The following is a 10,377-nucleotide window of genomic DNA, read 5'->3' as shown; positions in this document are numbered from 1 at the left end:
TCATACTCAGTGGAGAAAAACTGAAAGCTATCCCTCTAAGAACAGGAACCAGACAAGGGTGCCCACTTTTACTACTCTTATTTAGCATAGTATTGGAAGTCCTAGCCAGATCAATCAGGCAAAAAAAGAAATAAAAGTAATCCAGATTGGAAAGGAAGAAGGGAAACTGTCACTATTTGCAGATGACATGATTTTATATATAGAAAACTCTAAAGAATACACCAAAAAACTTTCAGAAATAATAAATGAGTACAGTAACGTTGCAGGATACAAAATCAACATACAAAAATCAGTTGCATTTCTACATACTAACAAGGAAGTCGCACAAAAAGAAATTCAGAATACAATCTCATTTACAATTGAAACAAAAAGAATAAAATTCCCAGGAATAAATTTAACCAAAGAGATAAAAGACCTGTACACCAAAAACTATAAAACATTGTTGAAAAAAACTGAAGAAGACACAAAGAAATGGAAAGATATTCCATGCTCTTGGATTGGAAGAATCAACATAGTTAAAATGTTCATACTTCCTAAAGCAACCTCTAGATTCAATGCAATCTCTATTAAAGTTCCAATGACATTTTTCACAGAAATAGAACAAAGAATCCTAAAATTTATATGAAACAACAAAAGACCCCAAATAGCCAAAGGATTCCTGAGAAAAAAGAACAAAGCTGGCGGCATCACACTCCCTGATTTCAAAACACATTACAAAGCTATAGTAATCAAAACAGCATGGTACTGGTACAAAAACAGACACATAGATCAATGGAACAGAATCGTTAGCCCAGAAATAAACCCACACATCTATGAACAGCTAATTTTCAACAAGGGAGCCAAGAACAGACAATGGAGAAAGGAAAGTCTCTTCAATAAATGGTGTTGAGAAAACTGGACAGCCACATGCAAAACAATGAAAGTAGACCATTATCTTTCAGTATACACAAAAATTAACTCAAAATGAATTAAAGCCTTGAAGGTAAGACCTGAAACACAAAACTTTTATAGGAAACATAGACAGTATGCTCTTGGACATTGGTCTTAGCAGCATATTTTCAAATACCGTGTCTGACCAGGCAAGGGAAACAATTGAAAAAAATGAACAAATGGGACTACATCAAACTCAAAAGCTTCTGCACAGCAAAGGACACCATCAACAAAACGAAAAGACAACCAAACAATTGGGAGAAGATATTTGCAAACCATATATCTGATAAGGGGTTAATATCCAACATATATAAAGAACTCACACATCTCAACAACAAAAAAACAAACAACCAGGGGCCAGCCCCATGGCCAAGTGGTTAAGTTCACATGCTCAGCTTCAGTGGCCCAGGGTTTCACCAGTTTGGATCCTGGGCGAAGACATGGCACCACTCATCAGGCCATGATGAGGTGATGTCCCACATAGCACAACCAGAAGGACCTACAGCTAGAATATACAAGTATGTACTGGGGGACTTTGGAGAGAAGAAGAAAAAAAATATTGGCAACAGATGTTAGTTCAGGTGCCAATCTCAAAAAAAAAGTGTGCAATCACAAAAAAAAAACCCAATTAATAAATGAGGAAAAGATCTGAACAGACATTTTTCCAAAGAAGAAATACAGATGGCCAACAGGCACGTGAAAAGATATTCAACATCACTAATTATCAGTGAAATTCAGATAAAAAGTACAATGAGCTATCACCTCACACCCATCGGAATGGCTATTAAAAAGACAAGAAATAACTAGTGTTGGAGAAGATGTGGAGAAAAGGGAACACTCATATACAGCTGGTGGGAATGCAAACTGGTGCAACCACAATAGAAAACAGTATGGAGATTCCTCCAAAACTTAAGAGAACCACCATGAGTTTCAGTATTCCGCTGCTGGGTATTTATCCAAAGAACATGAAAACACAAATGCATAAAGATACTTGCACCCCTATGTTCATTGCAGCATTATTCTCAAGAGCCGAGACTTAGAAACAACATAAGTGCCCATCAAGGAGCAAATGGATAAAGAAGATGTGGTGTATGTACCCAATGAAATACTACTCTGCTATAAAAAAGATGAAATCTTGCCATTTGCAACAACACGGATGGACCTTGAGGGTAGTATGCTCAGCAAAATAACCCAGAGGGAGAAAGTCAAATACTGTATGATCTCACTCATAAATAGAAGATGAAAACAACAAGAACAACAACAAACAATCACATAGACACAGATTGGTGGTTAGCAGAGGGGAAGTGGGGGAGGGAGGAGGACGAAAGGGGTGACTGGGAACATGTGTGTGGCGATGGATGGTAATTAGTCTTTGGGTGATAAACATGATGTAATCTACACAGAAATCAAAATGTAATGATGTACATCTGAAATTTGTATAATGTTATAAACCAAGGTTACCTCAATAAAAAAAAAGAGAGAATGTACTCAGCATGATTTCAGTCACTGGAAATGTGTTGAGATTTGCATCATGTCCCCAGAATATGGTCAAATTCAGCCAACGTTCCATGTGCAATTAAAAAGAATGCACATTCTGCAATCTGGGGGTACAGAGTTCTGCATATATCAATTAGATTGTTTGTTAAATGTGTTGTTTTAATCTTCTATATCCTTAGTGATTTCTTTTTTGGTCTACTTGTGTTTTCAGTTACTAAGAGAGGTGTGTTAATCTCCCAGTATAATGTTGGATTCATTTGTTTTTTTCATTTTAGTTCTGTTAGTTTTTGCTTCACAATTCTTTTTTTTTGGTGAGGAAGATTGTCGTTGAGCTAACATCTGTGCCAGTCTTCCTCTGTTTTGCATGTGGGATGCCACCACAGCACAGCTTGATGAGTGGTGTGTACGTCTGTGCCCAGGATCCAAACCCATGAACCCCAGGCCACCAAAGCGGAGCATGCAACTTAACCACTATGCCACTGGGCCAGCCCCTGTTTCACAATTCTGAGGCTAATTTAGAATTATTATGGCTTCCTGGTGGATTGACCTTTCATCATTATGAGAGTGTCCCCCAAACATTATTATTATTGTTTTGTACAGTCTTCATTTACCCTCATTCTTTCTATTTCTTCTCATTCTGCCCTGCATCTCTGTTCTTTCATCTGGGATCATTTTGTTTCTGCCTAAAGAATTCTTAATAGTTTCTTAAATGTAAGTGCTCTGCTGAAAAGTCCTCTTAGCCTTCATTTGTCAAAAAGTGTCTTCACGTCACCTTCACTTTTAAAGGATGTCCTTGCTGGACATAGAATTCTAGCTTGGCAGAAATGTACTTTCGGTACTTTGAAAATATAGTTCCACCGACCGCTGGCTTTCAGTGATTCCTTTGAAGAAAATATGACTTTTTCCTATGGCTGCTTCCAGGATTTTAAAATCTCTTTGGTTTTCTGCAGTTTTACCAGATTGTGTCTAGGTGTGGTTTTCTTTCCATTTATGGTTCTTGGGCTTTATAGCTCTTCTTAAATATGCGACTTTCTGTCTTTCATCATTTTTGGACAATTCTCAGCCACTGTGTCTTCAAATATTACTTTGTGTTCTCATTCTCCCTTCTCCTTCTGGAGGTCTAATTACATATATTTCCCTTAAATTCTTTCCTGTATTTTTCACTTTTTTCCTCTTCTTGCTGAGTCTCTATTTTTCTAACCTATCTTCATGCTTACTTATTTTCTTCAGCTGTGTCTAATATTTAGTTAAACTTAACTAGTGCCTTAATTTTAGCTATCATATTTTTAACTCCTAATTTTCCATTTATTGCTTCCAGGATGCTACTGAATATATTCATCACATCATTTAATTTCTGGAACATATTAATCTCCATTATTTTAGAGTGTTTAAAAGCCTGACAACACCAATATCAGAATCTCCAGTGGGTCTGTTTCTATGTCCATTATTTTTCTCTTGGTGCCACCTTGTCATTTTTCAGACCTGGTTATTTTAGATTGAATGTTGAACATCGTGCGTGACAATTGCAGAGAAAATTTGAGGCCATAGGTGATATCTTTCTCTGGAGAAGATTTGTTTGCTTCTGGCACGCATCCAGGAAGGGGCAGATCACCTACCTAATCAGGGTCTGGGTGGGTTTGAAGCTGGGCTTCACTATTAGTCCTAGGGTGTACCAAGGGTCACCAAACATCCTGGTTTGCCCTGGACTGAGAGGTTGCCTAGGACAGGGGACTTTCAGTGCTAAACCCAGGATAGTCCCAGACAAACCAAGATGGTTGCTTTTCAGAGCTCCAAAATGAAATCCCGGGTGTTGACCTGAACTCCTCCTTCACATACCTCCTGCCGCATATTTTGTCCCCCTGTCCTGTGAGACTGCTTAACTCCTATGTTCCCTTCTCTGCAGGATCTCAAGCTTTCAGATCCTCGCTGTCCTGGGGTTGCTCCAATGCCTTCAAGCAGGTGTTTTATAGATTTTGCCCAGCTTTTCTAGCTGTACTTGATGGGAGAGTTGGTCTGAAACAAGCTAGTCCAACACTGTTGGAACTATAAATTGGTTTGCATATTTTAAGGCTTTTGAAACTATCACCAAAATGTCCTCCAGAGAGGTGGCAGCAATCTTTGCTCTTAGTTGTGGATGAGAAAGCACATTTCTCCACATCTCACCGACACTGGGCGTCCCCATCTGTACCAAAGATACCTTATCTTTGTATCTTTGCCAGTATGCTACTTTTAGAATGGCATGGAGTTTGATGCTGTATCTTTCTTTGGCCCCTGGTGAGGTGGAGGCTTATTTCCTGTGCTCACTGGCCATTTGTGTTTACTCAACAGAAGAATGCTAGTGTAGACCTGTACTTGGGCCATATATATTGAACGTTGCTGAACGGATCTGAAGGATGGAAATTGGAAAGCTGTCGATGAGTTTACAGACAGCAGTCCCTCTGTGACAAGTTCACCCTGAGACCTGATCAATGAAAACATTTCCAAACCATCAGTGTTCACTCCTTATTAAAGACTCCACCATCAGCGTCCCTACCGATGGGAGCCACTTTATATTTGAGCCTGTCAGGCCCAATGAAATCCTGACCACAAAGACTGGGTCCTGACATGACGGGTGCCAGATTCTGAAGGGCCAAGGACCCTGTAATAAATGCAGTGATAAAGGAAAAAGCAGGGTCAATGCTCAAAATCCTGTGAAGAAGAGAAATGATCCAGGCTCAGAGTGGGCAGGCGTTCTTGTTTCCACGGTTCCTTCCGTTTTAGTGACCATCATCACAATGGGCAAGGGAGAGTGTTGCTTTTGCAAGATTATTTTGACCCTGACTGCATCCTGTGCCAAGCAATTCGTGTGGGATAGATTGTCTCAGATGCCCTGTTCTCTCACAGTCCCTCTCACGCAAAGGGTGCGTAGGCAGCATCTTCTCCTGCAAACAGAGTTGGTGTCTGGGCTTATTTTAGGTGTTTGCTTTCTAAATAATTCCCTTGGCATGTTCCAAAGCAGCTGTACTTGGGCACATAATTAGTAATTTTTAAAATAAGGCAGTGGGTCAAAGCATTCTTAGTTTAGGATCTTAGTTAGGATTGCTCTCCTCAATCCCGCGGCAATCTCTTTGGGCTCCCTTGTGGTCATAAAGGCAGCAGTTCTGGGGCCAGAGTTGGGCAACCCACAATGGGAGGTTCCAAGAAGGATTTTCACAGTTAATGACCCCCCAGGCAGCCCCCATACGTTTACCCAGTAACTGTGTAACTGGGAGTTCCTGCTCGGGGACTGGAGTCTCTGTCGACGAGAACTTGAAGACAAACTTCCCACTGGTTCCAAATGGGTTTTTATAGCCGAGACTCCAGATACAGGGCTTTTTTCAAAGGCTTTATACAGCAATTAATGGCTGCAAGCAAATACTCAAACCTCAGATCCTGACCGAGTGCCAAATTCTTCACTGCTAGGGGAGCACGAACAGCAGTGTTTGTTCTCTTAAGTTGCTCTAAACAGGGAATATTTTACAGCCATAAATAACTGCTTGTTTTGGGGGGGGCAGGGGGACAGGTGAACCACAGCAATATATTTTTTTAAGAAGAAGAACAGTAAACTCATTATGCCTGAAGAAATTTCCAAGGATGTCCCATATATTCCTTGCAGGAAATACCCTGTAATTTTCCTGACTTCCATGCCAATTTTCCTTACTTTTATTTTAATGAATGAGGCTTGCAGCGGTCCCGTGTTAGCGCTCGTCTTTATAACATTTTTTCCATATTGTTATTTGGAGACTGGCTTTCCCTGCAAACTCTTTTCCACCCACACATGTGGTCGCTTGAAGCTGGCAGCCCAGACTCTACGGGCAGGGCGGTCCATGACACGGGGGCGCAGGGATCTGGCCACAGCCGCTGAGGCATGTAGAGCAGCACAGTCTCCCACGGGTCACTGGCCAAGGTCACAAGGACAGGAATGGTGGGGGCAGGGCCTCAGACCCTCAGAGTCTTTATCATTCAATAAGGCTCTCCTGTTACCTTGTCAGGAGGCGGAGAACGTTCTGTGTCAACCATTGTCACCCTGCATGATGACCACTTAAGAGCAGAGGCAGGGCTGAGGGAGGTGGCATGGATGCATAAGCAGGGAAACCTGCATGCTTGAGGAAGTGGCCCTGGAACTCCCGGCAGTGACACGCTCATATGAACTGAGAACAAATCCTTCTGGCTTCAGGCGCTCCGTGGAAACCTCTCTGTAAAGCGAAGCCCTCCCTGTTTTCCAGGGAAATGAACGTGAACACGAGCTCCTTCCAGGACTGAGTCTTCTGGGGCTCCAGCTCATTGTTCTAACCCTCCATCCTGTTGAAAACTGTAAGCTGCTGGCTTGACAGCTGGGGGCTCCAGAGGAAAAGTCTACCGGGACCACTTGCAAACAACAGGTCCACTTGTTGTGACCTCCAGAGCTTTTCCTTTTTTGAGCAAAATAAGAAACAGCAAGCGCTAGGCCCTAGGGGGTGTGGAGTCTTGGTGTGTGGGCTTGAGCCCCCTCCTCCGAGAGCTGGTTCCTTGCCTTCCCTCCTCAGCCCCCTGGCCTGTGGAAGGCCCACAGTAGCTCTGACTCAGGGTGAGGAGTAAGCAAACGCTAGGAAAGAGGCCTTGCAGGCCACACATGCTCAATAAATGTTCGCTTCTTCAGATGAGAATAAGGAACTTAACACCTGATTTGATAAATGCATCGGAGGAGGGAAGCTGAAGGAGAAAGGATGTGAGCATGTCTGGAGGCAGGACCAACACAGAGGAGGCTGGTTAGCTCTGACTGGGAGGCTCCGCCAGGAGCAGGAGGGAGGTGCAAGAATGGCCAGTCCTTCCAGCCCGCGGGTTCCTCGCTCAGGCCCAGCCCTCTCCACTCTTCCCATCAATACCTGCCCTTCCCGTCCTAACCCATCCTGTCCTCCAACCCCAGGTGTGGCAAGGTTGCCCCCCGTGCCCTTCACTCTTGTGGGCAGAGTGCTTCCAGAACCCACCTGGACTGGCCTGGTGGATGTTTGCCTGGCGGATGTTTGCCTCTCAGGCCTGGCTGCAGGCTCCAGTGAGGCTCTCCTGTGCAGGGCAAGGACCCCAGCCTCTGGCAAGGGGACCCGTCCCACGGCTATGTGTGAGTCTGTGGCGGGAGGCCACTTTCTACATGGCGCATGGGCTGGAGGAAGGGCTGGCGCCCAGAGAGTCCCACTGGAGACCAGAGCCCCCTCTGAAGACTCGTCAGCTCCCGGACACACTCCAGATCAGGCTATTCCCTGTCCTGGGCACTCGCTGGGGACGGGGCTGCATTTAGAGGGGAGACTGCCTCCCACTCAGGACAAGGGGTAGGGCCTGGCCAGTGCCAGGTGACGACCAGAGCCTCTGGCCCCTGGTACCCCTCCCGTCCTCTGGGCTGCAGATTGCAACCCCCACACTAGGCATTTGCCCAAGTTGGTCTCCCCAGCCCAGGACGCCGGTTTTGGGTGCTGGGTAGGGCCGAGCGTGAGGTGGGAGAGGGGTCTGGGCCGTGTGTGGGGACTGCGACCATGGTCAGGCCCTAGGGCTGATGGCCACAGAGCAGGGCACTCTTTCTGGGGGCATGGTTGAGGGGACTGTGCCCACCTCCTCCTGGACAGACCACAGCACTGGGGGTTCAGACAAAGGTCCAGTGTCCGGGAGAAGGAGGGGGGCCAGGACGACTGAGGAGGGTGGGGAGGGTGCCTGGAGGAGAAGTGGGACATAAAGGGGGCCTCAGGGGGTGTGTGCAGGGAAAACAGCGAGGGAAGGAGAGAGGCCCAGATAAACCAGAACCTGGCAGCCAGCTTCAGCCTACGCTGCAATGGCCCAGGGGTACACTGTGCCATCCCCACCCCAACGTGCTCCCCCTCCTTCCTGACCATGGAATCCTGGTCTCTGTGTGTGGCCCCCTTGCACCCTCCCCAGAGGCCCAATAACCTGGGCCTGGGGCTCCTCCACTCCGTCCTGCTGTCTGCAGGGTTTAACCAGGCTACCCACATGTGGCATGGAGCCATTTAGGGCTTTTCTGGCTGTGCGTTATTTGTCGCTGCATTACCAGCACCCACTCCAGAGCCTGGGTCACTCACCCTCCCCCTGAACAAGGGCTGTGTGAGCCCTGCCAGGCTGCGGGCACAGAGCCGAGTGGGTAGGCAGTGGCCCCAGCCAGCAGGTCCCAGTCCTTGCCAAGCTGACATCCTAGAGGGGAGGCGGACGATAGCAGACAGGTAGAACAGACAATTTCATAGTGTGGGAAGAGCTGAGCAAAGCAAACAATAAACAGAACAATAAACAGGGCTGTCGGGGGGAGGGTGGCAGCGGGGAGGGGGCGACTTTGGCCTGAGTGGTCAGGAGTGGCGTCTCTGATGAGGTGGCAGTTGAGCTAAGACCAGCATGGTGAGAAGGTGCTCAATAAATGGATGGAAGGGACCTGATGACAATGGGCAGGACTCGGAGCCTCTGCCCTTTTTCAGAGAAACCTCCTTCTCCTCTGGCAGCCGGCCAGGCGCTGCACCACAGGGGCTGGTCCACATTCTCGTCCAGGATGCAAAAGTTTCAGTCAAAGGGGAAGGGCAGGTGCTCTCAGGAAGGGCTGCGTGCGTCCTGGACGGCAGGGCTCAGACTATGCTGAGCCCAGTGGTCGTTCCATGGGGGCTGCTTTAAGCCTCACTCCGTACCAGGGTTCCAGGAGGAGGAGGCCTTGCTTGCCTTGCCTGAGGCTGCAGATCTGTGCCCAACAGGGAGGAGAGACTCCAGGAATGAGGTGTCAGCCTCATCAGGAGCCTCAGAATCCCAGGCCATCCCCACAGAAGGGGGACACCAAATGCCACAGCTGACCCTGCGCTGGCATGGAAACCACCCCCAGTCTTCCCCCTGGGGAGGGGCCCAGGAACATCTAGGCAGTCTTGTCTCAGACACCCAGCCCGTGCAAGCCTGCTTATTCCTGTCTTCCTCCCTGCTCCTCAGCCTTGAGGCCCCACAAGGGTTCGGTGGTCTCTCCCTGCCAGGGAGATGCCCTCTCCATCATGCTCTTCATCCCCAAATAGCAGCCTGGATCCTTGGGTTCTCATCCAGTCTGTCCCCAGAGACCCTGGGCTGCTTTCTTAGGACTGTCAGTGGACATTCAGGGATGCTCCCGGTTCTCCACTGTCTTAGGCCCTAGACTTTTGTAGTGTGTGATAGGGGTGTGGACAAGGGTCCCTGGAATTCCAGTTCTGAGCAGGCAGCCATCTGTGGGATGCCCCCATCAGCCAATTCCCCCCACTGTCCCTGGAGCCCTTCTCCCCACCACTCCCTCCCCTAGCAGGCCAGCCTGGTTGTGGTCCGCTCTGGTTTCTAGTTTCCACCTCTGGAGTAGCACCACCATCCCAGATCCAGGCCTGCTTGGATGTGGACCCCCAGCCCCTGAGCTGGTCCTGGGCCCACAGCAACTTCCAGGTCCTCTGCTCCTCCATGGGGCCCCTAATGCCCCTCATGACTCAGCAGGCCTGTGCTCCTGCCCCCAGCTGGTCTCTAGGCGAGATCCTGTCCGCTGCAGGGCTGGTTCTCAACAGCCCCCTGCCACAATTTTGCCCCCCTTGTTGGAGAGCCGTGACCCTTAGCCCTCTCCACAATTCCCCCATCCAACCTCCAGTGAACAGCACTCCTGGCAGCTGGCCAAGACATGCGGGCACCTGGGGGTGGACATGCTGGTGAGGCTCTCCCATGAGTCCTCACTGCCTTCCCCTGATTCCCCAGCATCATCCTGCAGTCTACCTTCAGAGCCCCAGGGGAAACCAGTTGTACAAGGATCCTCTATGTCTCATACCAGGTGTTTAGACCAAGAACAAAGCCCATCTTGATTGGTTCAGGTTCTTTGCAGAGTCAGCCATGGTAAATAAATAATGAAGGGTGAAAAAGAAGGGAAAGGGGATCGCCCAGTGGTGTAGTGGTTAATTTCACACACTCCACTTCGGT

This window comes from Equus caballus, chromosome 1 (assembly GCF_041296265.1).
Source record: "Equus caballus isolate H_3958 breed thoroughbred chromosome 1, TB-T2T, whole genome shotgun sequence".
Lineage (NCBI taxonomy): Eukaryota > Metazoa > Chordata > Mammalia > Perissodactyla > Equidae > Equus > Equus caballus.
Note: the sequence above shows the minus strand (reverse complement) of the source record.